This window comes from Dysidea avara, chromosome 1 (assembly GCF_963678975.1).
Source record: "Dysidea avara chromosome 1, odDysAvar1.4, whole genome shotgun sequence".
Taxonomy (NCBI): Eukaryota; Metazoa; Porifera; class Demospongiae; order Dictyoceratida; family Dysideidae; genus Dysidea; species Dysidea avara.
Window position 1 is genome coordinate 23,043,353 of NC_089272.1, and position 14,924 is coordinate 23,058,276.

Here is a 14,924-nt window from a genome sequence, read left to right on the forward strand (position 1 = left end):
CTCTGAAAATTTTGAAAACCCTCTGAAAAGTCTAAATTTCAATGGATGGCCAAGAAAATTTTCTCGCATACTAAACCTGTGAAAATCCATTGCTGGAAACTTACCAATGAATACTCCATGAAATTATAGTTTTTCATTGGTTATTTTCATTGGATATTCCACTGAAAATACTATATATGAAAATAAAAATTTATTGGGGCCATGCATGCATTTTGACTTTTTAGATATTTTTTTTGAAAGAAATTGTCCAATAGTGTACGTGGTATAGAAGTAATGAGTAACTAGTTACTGTTATGGAGTATGTACTATAACTAGCCTAACTCTGCTAGTGCCTAGCTTGGAGTATGTCTGGATTCATTGAAATAGAAGTGTGGACCAGATTGGTGGAATGGCGAAGCTCACTTTGTGATCCCTCTCACTGGCTTCCTCATAAAACCACACCAGGTTTAATGCCTGCATATATAATTAATTTCGTATATTATATTTGGACTGACTGGTGAAATCACTGTCAGATACAACACATTCCTCTGGCATACCCTCTATTACAAAAAAAAAGAAGTCAACTGGATATGCCTTAAGCTAATGCAATGGTCTTATTAGTATATACATCTCAACTCTTCACAGGGATATAGCTACCACACACACCCCTGGATTGCTAGGTCAATTCCTTACTGACTGCATGGACAATAGCCAGCCTAAGCCAGGCCTAATATGATGTGTGAAGTAGAAACGTTGGAGTAGTACATTTGTAGACTCACTTGGTGGCCCCTTTTTATAAAATCTGTTAACCTTTTATTCTACTATTTTTTGTTACTGCCTCTGGGTATATAAACTTTTTTTTTCATTTCCTTGCTACGCCCACTTGTGGGGTGTGACTGAGGACTCACTTACTATGTTTACAGAAGGATACTTGGCTGATACTGTCATCCTGTAAAAATAAAAATAAAAATTTAACGAAGTACTGACATTGCTTAAGGGCGGGCGCTCCCGGCTTTACTCGTTCATGTGATTAGGGTGGTACTCACCTCTGACCCCGCCTCTGACTGCGTTGTTTATTGTCTTGGTTCTGCGGTTTTATCATTCACTGCCATCAAGGATTGTTCTTTACCTTCTGCTGACTGGAGAGACTGTGTATATAATACTTGCTGGGTTCGAGCGTCTCAATTTTGAACCGCAACGACTCGGTTCCGCTGGTTCGACTGGCACTGCCTGAGGCCGGGTCTTATCCGGATCACTCTAGCTATTGAGAAGCTGGAATCATACTCGGATTCATACCACTGAATTGTAAGTGTATTATCGGTGATCCGTATATTGTACTAGTGTGTAACCTCGCCGTACAGTGTATGTTCTGTTTTTAGACGGGGCTGCTTCACCCTGTGCTTGCCATATGGTGTGGCCCAGCTGTCGCGATACTGAGAAATTTAACATTCCCTCGAACATTCTTTAAATTCATGATCAACGGTGTGAAAGCAGCGTAAAGTGTAATTAGATAGTTTTTATCAACAATATAGGTAAACAATTCAAAGTATCAGATGGCCGGTTAGCAGCTAGCTATGCTGGATGTATTTTGTGTTAACTAACATGTTGACAACTTTACAAGTACGCATCCTGATAGATAGACACCATGCTTTCGATACATTTGGAAGTTTATTAATATCATTAGCTACATCACAACGAAATAAAAGTCAGTGGTACAGTAGCGGGAAGACTCTGTACAGATTATGAGATGCATGGAATTTTACTGTGATATCGGTTATAAATTCAAGCAAGGGTGAAGGTGAGGCATAATAGTTTTTACTTACTTCCAGTACAAGTAGATATACTGTTTTTAACAGTGTTGGGGGTAACGCGTTACATAATAATTATTATTACCCTTTTTGGTAACTAAGTAGTATAACGAAATATGCTGTAAAAATAGGTAATATAACTCAAGTTACTTTACTTGCAAATGTAACGCATTACCTAAGTAATGAAGTTACTGTAACGAGTCTAATATTACGTAATATTATTACTTTAAGTAACGAATCGAAGTTACTAATCTCATTAGTAATCCACTGAGTAACGCCTAGCCACTACGAAGTAACGGACCCTACTGAATGAAGCGTATTCACCAGCTTCTTACTTATAACCAAGATTTACATATTGTCCAACAACACAATCATGTCACGTGATAAAGTGGTAGTTTCACACGTGACAGCTTAAGGCTGTGGACACAAAGTAATATAATATGTAATATTATTATAGTTACTTTATTATATGGGTAATATGTAACTGTAACTAAATAGTTCAGTTGTAAATAATATGTAACATGTAACAAGTTACATTTAAAAAGTAACTGTCCAACACTGGTTTTTAACTATTTTGGTCTGGTTTTGCCAGGTAATGTAAGGGATCATAAGTTGTGCACCACAATAAGTCACACAGTTCCCACTTCTATACGGATGTTGGTTACTGTCTTCTGACCTGTTTGATGGAAGGTGTTCTATTATGTCACAAAGGAAATGTCCTTATCAGCACTAGGAATTGTGATCTCTACCTGAATCTTTGAATACTCGGCTGGGAAGCACTACTACTTGAAATAGAGTTCTAAGCACTGGAAATCACTCTATATTTTAGAAGTGTCACTCCATATTTGGTCAGATTGGCTTTATCCAGTCCACCCTAGTCACATTTAGTAAAGGGCACTACAAGATTGAATAATGGAGGGGGAACAAAATTCTTTAGAGAAATTTATTTCATTGAACAAATTGTACCCATCCAACAGAACTGCTAGCAGTTACAGATACTCTGTACATCCATGGGGAGTACAAACTCTGGATCTATTGAAACTATCAGGACACACAATAGTGTGTCGTGTGGCTAGTGTGGATGTGCGACAATCAAGTGTGTATTTTACATGAACCAAGAAAATACTGTTTTCATGTATTCGTAGCTCAATAGTGCCTGATTAGAAATTGACCAGTCTTGAAACTTCCTTGGGGTAGGGCACCTCTTATTCCAAATTTGAGTTGAATCCACCCAGCCATCACTGAGATATGCTCCTTCAAAGTTTGTCTTATCTTCTCCTTCTTTTTCTTCTTTTCACTCCACTTGCTATAACTTACACATGCTTCAGTTGATTGACTTCAAATTTGTGGGGCAATAAGAGCATAATGCAGCACATTTACAACCCAATTTTTGTAGAGATCACACTAAGAGCAACAGAATTATGTGCACTTTTGAAAATCGCAAAAGTGATGTGTTGTCACGCCTACAGGGTGATTTGCTTGACAGAATAACTCGAAAAGTGGTTTGTACATGAAGTTACTATCATAGTGCAAACCTTTTGTGGTTTGAAAGGACTGAGCATCTTAGCTTAGGAGATATAAAGCAAATCCAAGCATGTGAAAAAATGCAATTGATACTTCAATAAAACAGTCACTGAGAAGTAATCGTCAAAAGGTATTCTCAGGTTTCAAACCAGGGACCTCCACACCTGTATACCCAAGCCCTTACCACTCTGTCACTGCTGTCAGTCGCTCACCTTACTTAATTTCTACATTATAAATGAAAGTTCTGGTTTAGTACACTAGAATGATAACTCGTGGAAATTCTGGAACATTTTATATGTGTTGTAATGAAGTGCTCAGAAAAATGTGTGCTGTATTAGAATACTACAAAGATTATGAAAATAGCCTATATCAAGTGTGTTGTGAGCCAAGTACAGCTGGTGACATACTTATTTTACGGAACCAAGAAAATGCCATTTTTATATATCTGTAACTCGATAGTGCTTGAACAGTAATGCTGTGGAAACTTACTCAAGGTAGGGCATCTCCCATGAATTAAATCTACCCAGCTATCTTCGCAATTTCAAAATTCATCTTATTTCAGTGCTTTATAAATACATAGTCTTCGCCAATTCCTGGAAAAAGCTCAAAGGTGAGTCAAAAGGAAGTGTCAAGGCCAACCATAGGCTCGCTTTGAAACTTGCAATTACAAAAAGAAATGATGTCCACACAAAAACAGCCAAGCTGCGAAAAAAATGCAACCTTAAAAAGCCTGGGTAAAAAATTGTGAAATCAAAAGTGGCGGCCAAGAAATGACTGCAATGATGTTAATGCTGATAAATTTTAATAATGGCTGGCTGTGTAATTGTTAAAATTTATTAGTCATTACAGTCAATTCTTGGCTGCTACTTTTGATTACACAACTTTTTTCACCCAGGTTTTTAAGGCTGCATCTTTTTTCACAGCTTGGTTGTTTTGTGTGGATATCCTTTCACTATTACATTCCTATATGTGTGCTGATGCAGTTACACCTAATGCAGTTACACCTAATGCCATATCAAAGATGTAGTATCTGAAACAATGGATACATCTCACACAAAGTGCTATGCGTGCAATATTGAATCTGCAGCTTCAGTTATATAAAGTTTCAAGGACATGATTATTCCATACTATGAAACAGCTTTCTAGTTTGCCATCAGCTACAGTAGATCTCTGTATGTAAAAGTTAAGAACCAGCTGCTGAATTACACTAAATTCACCTGGGAAGACCATTCTGTGTGCTATCCCACTAGGGACCTGTGTAATACTGTACCATAAATTTGAATGAATTTGCTCAATCCATTCCTGAGAAAAGAGGGATTGTAGTTCTGATTTTTGTCAGTTTTTAAGGGGTCATTCCATGTCAAATCAACGAGGAATTTAGGGTCACTTCTCGGACACTGATGAAAATTTTTAGCTCCATACATCCCATCATAGATAATATACGAATCATGGATTGGAAACGCCCATATTATATGCGTAGTGATGTCATAGACCATCCAAAGTTTACAGTCGTTACAGGTGGAACATTTTACATTTCTTATAAGCTACAAATACGTGTTTGTTGGTTACAGCTGGGTTACAAAGCATCTACACTAAGTGGAGACTGGACTGGTTATGGATACTGGTGAGTAGCAAATAACAGCACAAGTTAAAGGTGAAGTATAGTGTTTTATAACGGTTGGGAAAATTTCCTGAAGAAATAAAAAGTGCAGCATCGTTTGTTTTCTGTTCTTAACTTCACTTGTAGCAGGTAGAGTGGCTTTAGCTAACCAGATATCCAATGCTTCACTGTATACTCAGATTGTTTGGATAAAACGACAGAAAACAGGCGCTACTTTGGGCAATTGTTTTACCCAAGTCGACAAGTCTTTGGCTAAAAATTCATTTCAGTCTATCATACATTTATTTGGTTGAGGCTATGTTACATTAGCTGGTAAAGATGCTTCTGAAATATTTGCTAACGCGTACCTGCCAGTATCCACCTGTCGCCAATGATATTCCCTCCAATGTCCACAGACAAGCTGTGTTCTTGTTCAGTACAAAACGTTACACAATAAACAATGTAAAAGGAATGTCCACGCCTTGAAACTAGCCTTTAAACGAGCGAGAGAAAACCAAACAGCCACCCAGTACATTTCAATAAATTTTCCAATGTATTGGCGCACCGTAACTAGGATAGACGTTTCCAATCCAGAGGAGGGTGGAAGCGGTTTAAGCACCGTTAAAATGAATTATGCGAAATGCTCATTTTCTGTGATTAACTAAATCATATAAATGGTGTAATGAAGTATGGAATCACTAGCTGTCTTGTTGAAGAATATACATACCTGGTTAGTGCAAGCATACTATGCGCGAAAGTGTTTCATCAGTTTTGCACTGAAAACTAAGTGATTTTACAAAACAGAGTACATCATCGTAATGCTTACACGAAGTACAATCTAAATATCTAATGATTCCCAGTGATCCCCACTGTTCGCTAGTTTTGTATTGTGACTATTGAGGCTCACGTGAAATTTTAAACAGAGGTATGCAATTAACATAATGTTTTCGAGCAGCGCTTCCACCCTTCTCTGTTTCCAATCCATGTTCATATATTATCTATGATCCCATAGTTTCTGATTTATGACCACTTGAATGTTTCATGAAAAATTGGTTCATTTCTAGTTACAAAATCAACTGTAACTTTGCACTGTGTAAATATTTTTAAACACAATTTTCACTGATGGAAGACTGTTGACTGACCTATCCAGTGATCCCTAAATTATGGGATATCTACTTAATTATGGTTCAAAAGTACTTTATTTAAAATTTTAATCCTTTATACTGTATTTCGAAAAAGGCTGCTTTAAATTCTTTGAAATTTTTTATGACTAATGATTGACCATGATCTATGTTTAATAAAATTTTGGGGTGGGACCCCAATGGGCTCAAGAGATATAATGAATTATGTTCTGGTATGCAGTGGGATTTTGAAGTCTATTATTGCTGTATGGGAGTGTGCACTCCAATAACCACTTACACAAGGCCATGCCAAGTTTGTCTTCCAGAGTGAAAGTGTCTAGGTACAGTGCAGCCTGTATTAGTGATCACCTGTATTGAAAGACTACCTATGTATTGGAGTTAATGTAATTTCAGTGGTGGATCTAGAAATTTTCAGAGGGGGTTTCAGGTTCAAAATGTTCAATAACTGTAATCTTAGCTGGGGTGAGTGTTAATTTGATAGCTCAGTGGCCTATAGTTATACACAGATCTATAGCGAAAACTAGCTAGCAGAATCAGTAAAATCATTCTCAAATTGTTTAGAGATGGACCAATTTTTTATGAAATTTTCAAAATACTTGTGGTCATAAATCAGAAACTATTGGGTGTATGGAGCTAAATATTTGCATGAGTGATACGCATCACAGGTATTACAAACACACTAAGTTTCATCAAAATCCGGAGGTGACCCTAAATTCCTTGTTGATTTGACATGGAATGACCCTAATAGGTTTATGGAAAAACGGCTTTTAACAACAAAAACTCCTAATAGATGCTTTGCAAAACCACGCCCACTTTTTTAAAACTATGGTAACCGACCGGCGGCCATTTTCATTGGGGCCAGTAGGAATAAGTAGGAATAATTGCGATTGCGCAGCATTGAAGTTCGACGTTGACAGCACCTCAAGCAGAGCAGTATTGTTGAACAACAGACTATGGGAGTGTTCAGAGCTTTAAAATTAGTGTTTCTGATTAGATGCAGCTGGTTATCAGGGTTGAACAGGGCGCAAAACACAACTGCTAGTCAGTACAAGCCTACAGTACTGGTACATACTGTGTTCTCAGCTGCTGCAGACATCACTGAAGAATAGTTAGATGGTATCCTCAGTAGGTGAATGAATACATAAAAGCACTCACTGCTCTGCAAGGAGTGTGAATTTTCAATTGCAGAAATCAGAGAGTATTGCCATGTAAGCACTGTGGGTCACCAAGACCTCTGTTCCACATACCGGTATATGCATACATCTTTTGAACGAAACATCAAATTAATATTTGAAAAGTTTGTATATAATTATGCATAATGTTTGGATTATCAGCTTGTAAGCTGTTTGAAAGCAGTATCTGGGGATCTACAAAAATATGTGTCAGCAGCACAAGTAGTGATATTGCAAACAACAGCACCATCCAATATGCCATCCTCATTAATTTTCATGTAGCTGCTGTGGAATTATCAATTGTTTCTATAACACATAAAGTAGTTAGTCATTCACTCCTTTTCATATACTGCGTGTAACATAGCTAGTGCTCTTGTGAGTGTACTGAGATAGCCATATGCATAATGATGACACAACTAAAACTGATGACGAGTATAGAAATTGTGTAAAAATCATATCCTGAAGTACTAGTGTCTACTGATGTACCACACTACATCTTGTCTGTCATTCTTGATACACCATGCTATCTTCAGATAAGTGAGAGCAAGAGGGGTATGTATACTCACCACACTATACATATCAAGTTTGCTGCATATCCAATAAATGTTTATAGTGTAATGGACATTGTTTTGACATTTTTGATCTTTTGTCAGTTACGGGTATGACTAAATGAATATTGACAGTGTTGGGCAAGTTACTTTGTAAAAGTAACTAGTTACATATTACATATTACTTGCAACTAAACTATTTAGTTACAGTTACATATTACCCATAAAATAAAGTAACTATAATAATATTACATATTATATTACTTTGTGTCCACAGCCTTAAACTGTCACGTGTGAAACTACCACTTTATCATGTGACATAAATGCGTTGTTGGACAATGTGCAAATTGTGGTTTTAAGTAAGAAGCTGGTGATTAAGCTTCATTCAGTAGGCTTCGTTACTTCATTGTGGCTAGGCGTTACTCAGAGGATAACTAACGAGATTAGTAACTTCGTTACTTGTAGTAATAATATTATGTAATATTAGACTCGTTACAGTACCCATATTACTTAGGTAACGCGTTACATTTGTAAGTGAAGTAACTTGAGTTGTATTACCTGTTTTTATAGCGTATTTCGTTATATTACTTTGTTACCACAAAAGTAATAATATTACGTAGCACGTTACTTATGTAACGCGTTACTCCCAACACTGAAAATTGATGTATGCATATAGCCATATTATAGCACTGCATATTACAAGTACACAAAAAAAACTTCAACTAGAGTAGGGACCATAGCACATCGATAAAAAGTACTGAAACAAGTTGGAGTAGTCCATGATACTAAATCACGTTAAAACAATAAGAAGTGTTATATCCCTACTGTGCATTTCCGTTACAGTATCTTGAGCATTGTAGGGATATAACACCTCTTATTGTTTTACTATCATGGACTACGTATACTCCAACTTGTTTCAGTGCTTTTTATCGATGTGCTATGGTCCCTATTCTAGTTGAAAATTTCAAACTTTTTGTGTACTTGTTTGTTGACTTTTCTTGTAAATTATTATGACTGATGAACCCACGCATAATGTGCCGTGTGTCCCAGCTATATCAATCTAATCAAAAACAGCCAAGCTGTAAAAAAAGGTGCGGCCCCCAAAAAGGCCATGGTGAAAAAAGATGTGAAATCCAAGGTGGCGGCCAAGAAATGGCTGTGATGGTAGGTTAATGGTTACATTTTAATAACGACAATTCAGGTGAATTTTGTGCCGCTTGGTCTTGGCACCAAATTTACCTGAATTGTTGTTATTAAAATGTAACCATTAACCTACCATCACAGCCATTTCTTGGCCGCCACCTTGGATTTCACATCTTTTTTCACCATGGCCTTTTTGGGGGCCGCACCTTTTTTTACAGCTTGGCTGTTTTTGATTAGATATCACTTCTTTTTGTATTTGTATACTGCAAAGCCGGTCTATGGCTGGCTTTGGGGCTTTTTTAACCCATGCGCTTTTTTCTTTACTACAGGAAGAAGAAAAGAACTTAAAGAAGAATTTTAGTACTTCAATTATTTTGGATTTTATTAGTAATTATACAAATTATATACATATATTTATTACATGCCCATTATTCCCCACAGGATATTTTTTTGCAGCTGATCTCTCTACTGGGTGACTTGAAATGTAGCTGAACTATATACAGGATGGTTTCTTTGTAGCTGAACTCTCTACAAGGTAACCTCTTCTAGCTGGTCTCTTTACAGGGTATTTTGTTTCTAGCTGAACTCTCTACAGGTGATTTGTTTGCAGCTAAACTCTCTACATGGTGGTGTCTTTGTAGTCGAACTCTCTACATGATGGTTTCTTTGTAGCTGAACCCTCTATAAGGTGACTTCGTCTAGCTGAACTCTCTACAGGGTGATTTTTTGTAGCCGAACTGTCTACATGATGGTTTCTTTGTAGCTGAACTCTCTACAAGGTGACTTCGTCCAGCTGATCTCTCTACGGGGTGATTTGTTTCTAGCTGCACTCTCTACAGGTTGATTTGCTTGTAGATGAACTCTCTACAGGGTAACTTGCTTGTAGCTGAACTCCTTACTTTGTGTCTAGTTTGTAGCTGATCTCTCTACAGGGTGATTTGTTTGTAGCTGAACTCCTTACATTGTGTGTAGTTTCTAGCTGATCTCTCTACAGGGTGATTTGTTTGTAGCTGATCTCTATACAAGTTGATTTGTGTGTAGCTGATCTCTCTGCAGTTTGATTTGTTTGTAGCCGATCTCTCTACAAGGTAATTTGTTTGTAGCTGAACTATCTATAAGGTGATTTGTATGTAGCTAATCTCTCTGCAGATTGATTTGTTTTAGCTGAACTCTGATTTGTTTTTAGCTTATCTCTGTACAGGTTGATTTGTGTGTAACTGATCTCTCTACAAGCTGATTTGTTTGTAGCTGATCACTCTGCAGGTTGATTTGTTTCTAGATGATCTCTCTACAGGTTGATTTGTTTGTTGCTGATCACTCTAAAGGTTGATTTGTTTGTAGCTTAACTCTCTGCAAAATGTTTTGTTTGTAGTTGATCTCTCTACAAGGTGATTTTTTGTAGCTGACCTCTCTTCAGGGTGATTTGTTTCTAGCTGATATCTCTACAGGGTGATTTTTTGTAGCTGACCTCTCTTCAGGGTGATTTGTTTCTAGCTGATCGCTTTACAGGTTGGTTTGTTTGTAGCTGAACTCTCTACACGGTGATTTGCTTGTAGCTGAACTCCTTACATTGTGTCTAGTTTCTAGCTGATCTCTCTACAGTGTGATTTGCTTGTAGCTGAACTCCTTACATTGTGTCTAGTTTCTAGCTGATCTCTCTACAGTGTGATTTGTTTGTAGCTGATCTCTCTACAAGTTGAATTGTGTGTAGCTGATCTCTCTGCAGGTTGATTTGTTGGTAGCCGATCTCTCTACAAGGTAATTTATTTGTAGCTGAACTGTCTAAAAGGTGATTTGTTTGTAGCTGACCTCTCTTCAGGGTGATTTGTTTCTAGCTGATCGCTCTACAGGTTGGTTTGTTTGTAGCTGAACTCTCTACACGGTGATTTGCTTGTAGCTGAACTCTCTACAAGTTGATTTGTGTGTAGCTGATCTCTCTGCAGGTTGATTTGTTTGTAGCCGATCTATCTACAGGGCAATTTGTTTGTAGCTGATCTCTCTACAGGGTGATTTTTTTGTAGCTGACCTCTCTTCAGGGTGATTTGTTTCTAGCTGATCTCTCTACAGGGTGATTTTTTGTAGCTGACCTCTCTTCAGGGTGATTTGTTTCTAGATGATTGCTCTACAGGTTGATTTGTTTGTAGATGAACTCTCTACAGGGTAATTTGCTTGTAGCTGAACTCCTTACTTTGTGTCTAGTTTGTAGCTGATCTCTCTACAGGGTGATTTGTTTGTAGCTGATCTCTATACAAGTTGATATGTGTGTAGCTGTTCTCTCTGCAGGGTGATTTGTTTGTAGCCGATCTCTCTACAAGGTAATTTGTTTGTAGCTGAACTATCTATAAGGTGATTTGTACGTAGCTGATCTCTCTGCAGATTGATTTGTTTTAGCTGAACTCTCTACAGGGTGATTTGTTTCTAGCTTATCTCTCTACAGGTTGATTTGTTTGTTGCTGATCGCTCTAAAGGTTGATTTGTTTGTAGCTGAACTCTCTGCAAAGTGTTTTGTTTGTAGTTGATTTCTCTACAAGGTAATTTTTTGTAGCTGACCTCTCTTCAGGGTGATTTGTTTCTAGCTGATATCTCTACAGGGTGATTTTTTGTAGCTGACCTCTCTTCAGGGTAATTTGTTTCTACCTGATCTCTCTACAGGGTGATTTGTTTGTAACTGAACTCTGTACAAGTGCGTTTTTGTGGGTGATCTCACTGCAGGTTGATTTGTTTGTAGCTGAAATCACTAAAGGGTGATTTTGCTTGTAGCTGAACTCCTTGCATTGTATCTAGTTTCTAGCTGATCTCTCTACAGGGTGATTTGTTTGTAGCTGATCTCTCTACAAGTTGATTTGTGTGTAGCTGATCTCTCTGCAGGTTGATTAATTCACAGCCGATCTCTCTACAAGGTAATTTGTTTGTAGCTGAACTGTCTATAAAGTGATTTATTTGTAGCTGATCTCTCTGCAGGTTGATTTGTTTTAGCTGAACTCTCTACAGGGTGATTTACTTGTAGCTGAACTCCTTACATTGTGACTAGTTTTTAGCTGATCTCTCTACAGGGTGATTTGTTTGTAGCTGATCTCTCTACAAGTTGATTTGTGTGTAGCTGATCTCTCTGCAGGTTGATTAATTTGCAGCCGATCTCTCTACAAGGTAATTTGTTTGTAGCTGAACTGTCTATAAAGTGATTTATTTGTAGCTGATCTCTCTGCAGGTTGATTTGTTTTAGCTGAACTCTCTACAGGGTGATTTACTTGTAGCTGAACTCCTTACATTGTGACTAGTTTTTAGCTGATCTCTCTACAGGGTGATTTGTTTGTAGCTGATCTCTCTACAAGTTGATTTGTGTGTAGCTGATCTTTCTACTGGTTGATTTGTTTGTAGCCGATCTCTCTACAGGGTAATTTGTTTGTAGCTGAACTCTGTACAAGGTGCTTTTTTGTAGGTGATCTCACTGCAGGTTGATTTGTTTGTATCTGAACTCACTAAAGGGCGATTTGCTTGTAGCTGAACTCCTTACATTGTGTCCAGTTTCTAGCTGATCTCTCTACAGAGTGATTTGTTTGTAGCTGAACTCTCTATAAGGTGATTTATTTGTAGCTGAACTCCTTACATTGTGTGTAGTTTCTAGCTGATCTCTCTACAGGGTGATTTGTTTGTAATTGATCTCTCTACAAGTTGATTTGTGTGTAGCTGATCTCTCTGCAGGTTGATTTGTTTGTAGCCGATCTCTCTATAGGGTAATTTGTTTGTAGCTGAACTCTCTATAAGGTGATTTGTTTGTAGTTGATCTCTCTGCAGGTTGATTTGTTTTAGCTGAACTCTCTACAGGCTGATTTGTTTGTAGCCGATCTCTCTACAGGGTAATTTGTTTGTAGCTGAACTCTCTACAAGTTGATTTGTGTGTAGCTGATCTCTCTGCAGGTTGATTTGTTTGTAGCCGATCTCTCTACAGGGCAATTTGTTTGTAGCTGATCTTTCTACAGGGTGATTTTTTTGTAGCTGACCTCTCTTCAGGGTAATTTGTTTCTGGCTGATCTCTCTACAGGGTGATTTTTTGTAGCTGACCTCTCTTCAGGGTGATTTGTTTCTAGCTGATTGCTCTACAGGTTGATTTGTTTGTAGATGAACTCTCTACAGGGTAATTTGCTTGTAGCTGAACTCCTTACTTTGTGTCTAGTTTGTAGCTGATCTCTCTACAGGGTGATTTGTTTGTAGCTGAACTCCTTACATTGTGTGTAGTTTCTAGCTGATCTCTCTACAGGGTGATTTGTTTGTAGCTGATCTCTCTACAAGTTGATTTGTGTGTATATAGCTGATCTCTCTGCAGGTTGATTTGTTTGTAGCCGATCTCTCTACAGGTAATCTGTTTGTAGCTGAACTCTCTATAAGGTGATTTGTTTGTAGCTGATCTCTCTGCAGGTTGATTTGTTTGTAGCCGATCTCTCTATAGGGTAATTTGTTTGTAGCTGAACTCTCTATAAGGTGATTTGTTTGTAGTTGATCTCTCTGCAGGTTGATTTGTTTTAGCTGAACTCTCTACAGGCTAATTTGTTTGTAGCCGATCTCTCTACAGGGTAATTTGTTTGTAGCTGAACTCTCTACAAGTTGATTTGTGTGTAGCTGATCTCTCTGCAGGTTGATTTGTTTGTAGCCGATCTCTCTACAGGGCAATTTGTTTGTAGCTGATCTCTCTACAGGGTGATTTTTTTGTAGCTGACCTCTCTTCAGGGTGATTTGTTTCTAGCTGATCTCTCTACAGGGTGATTTTTTGTAGCTGACCTCTCTTCAGGGTGATTTGTTTCTAGCTGATTGCTCTACAGGTTGATTTGTTTGTAGATGAACTCTCTACAGGGTAATTTGCTTGTAGCTGAACTCTTTACTTTGTGTCTAGTTTGTAGCTGATCTCTCTACAGGGTGATTTGTTTGTAGCTGAACTCCTTACATTGTGTGTAGTTTCTAGCTGATCTCTCTACAGGGTGATTTGTTTGTAGCTGATCTCTCTACAAGTTGATTTGTGTGTATATAGCTGATCTCTCTGCAGGTTGATTTGTTTGTAGCCGATCTCTCTACAGGTAATCTGTTTGTAGCTGAACTCTCTATAAGGTGATTTGTTTGTAGCTGATCTCTCTGCAGGTTGATTTGTTTTAGCTGAACTCTCTACAGGGTGATTGCTTGTAGCTGAACTCCTTACATTGTGTCTAGTTTCTAGCTGATGTCTCTACAGGGTGATTTTTTGTAGCTGAACTCTCTTCAGGGTGGTTTGTTTCTAGCTGATCTCTCTACAGGTAGATTTGTGTTGATTTGTTCATTGCTGATCGCTCTAAAGGTAATTGATTTGTTGCAGTTGAACACCCTGCAAAGTGTTTTGTTTGTAGCTGATCACTCTAAAGGGTAATTTGTTTGTAGCTGAACTCTCTCCACAGTGACTTGTGTGTAACTGAATTCTGTGTAACTGAATTCTCTAGAGAGTGACTTAATTGTAGCTGAATTCTCTACACAGTGCATGACTTGTTTATAGCTGAATTTTCTTCAGTGTGACTTGTAATGTTCTGAATCTCTATAGTGGTATATTTGCTTAACTCTCCACATGGTGACTGTCTTCTTGCTGAACTGTCTATAAGATTAACTGTTTGCAACTGAACTCCCTACAGAATAACTTGTGATGTAATAAAATTCTATAATGGAGTAAATAAATTAGCCGAATGCTCTATTAGGGTGACTGTTCTATTAGAGTATCTCGATCTCGCATTTGCTACACGGAGTTGGCTTTCGAATCATAACTCAGTGGTTTGTAATCCTATTCTTCTGTACTACAGCAAGGACTTTCTATGAAGATTATTCCAGCTATACACCGATTTTCAGCTCATTGCTCTAAGCGGTTTGCCTAGTAGGCGTGAATACTAATACTTTTTTATTCATAAAAATCGATCGCGTAATTGTGACACAGGTTGGGTTTTGTGTCATATCTCCGTGGTCTTTATCTCGATTCCTTTCAAACCACCAAAAGGCAC

At 37.8% G+C, this 14,924-nt stretch overlaps 1 protein-coding gene across 1 annotated transcript in view; it reads left to right on the forward strand.

The window, feature by feature from the left end:
- The first annotated feature begins 1,041 nt into the window (after nucleotides 1-1,041).
- The window catches only part of LOC136259856 (uncharacterized), a 32,782-nt gene continuing 18,899 nt past the window's right edge, over nucleotides 1,042-14,924 (forward strand). The window contains exon 1 of the mRNA XM_066053415.1: nucleotides 1,042-1,284. The gene's annotated coding sequence lies outside the window, so the exon portion shown is untranslated. The remainder of the gene's footprint in view (nucleotides 1,285-14,924) is intronic.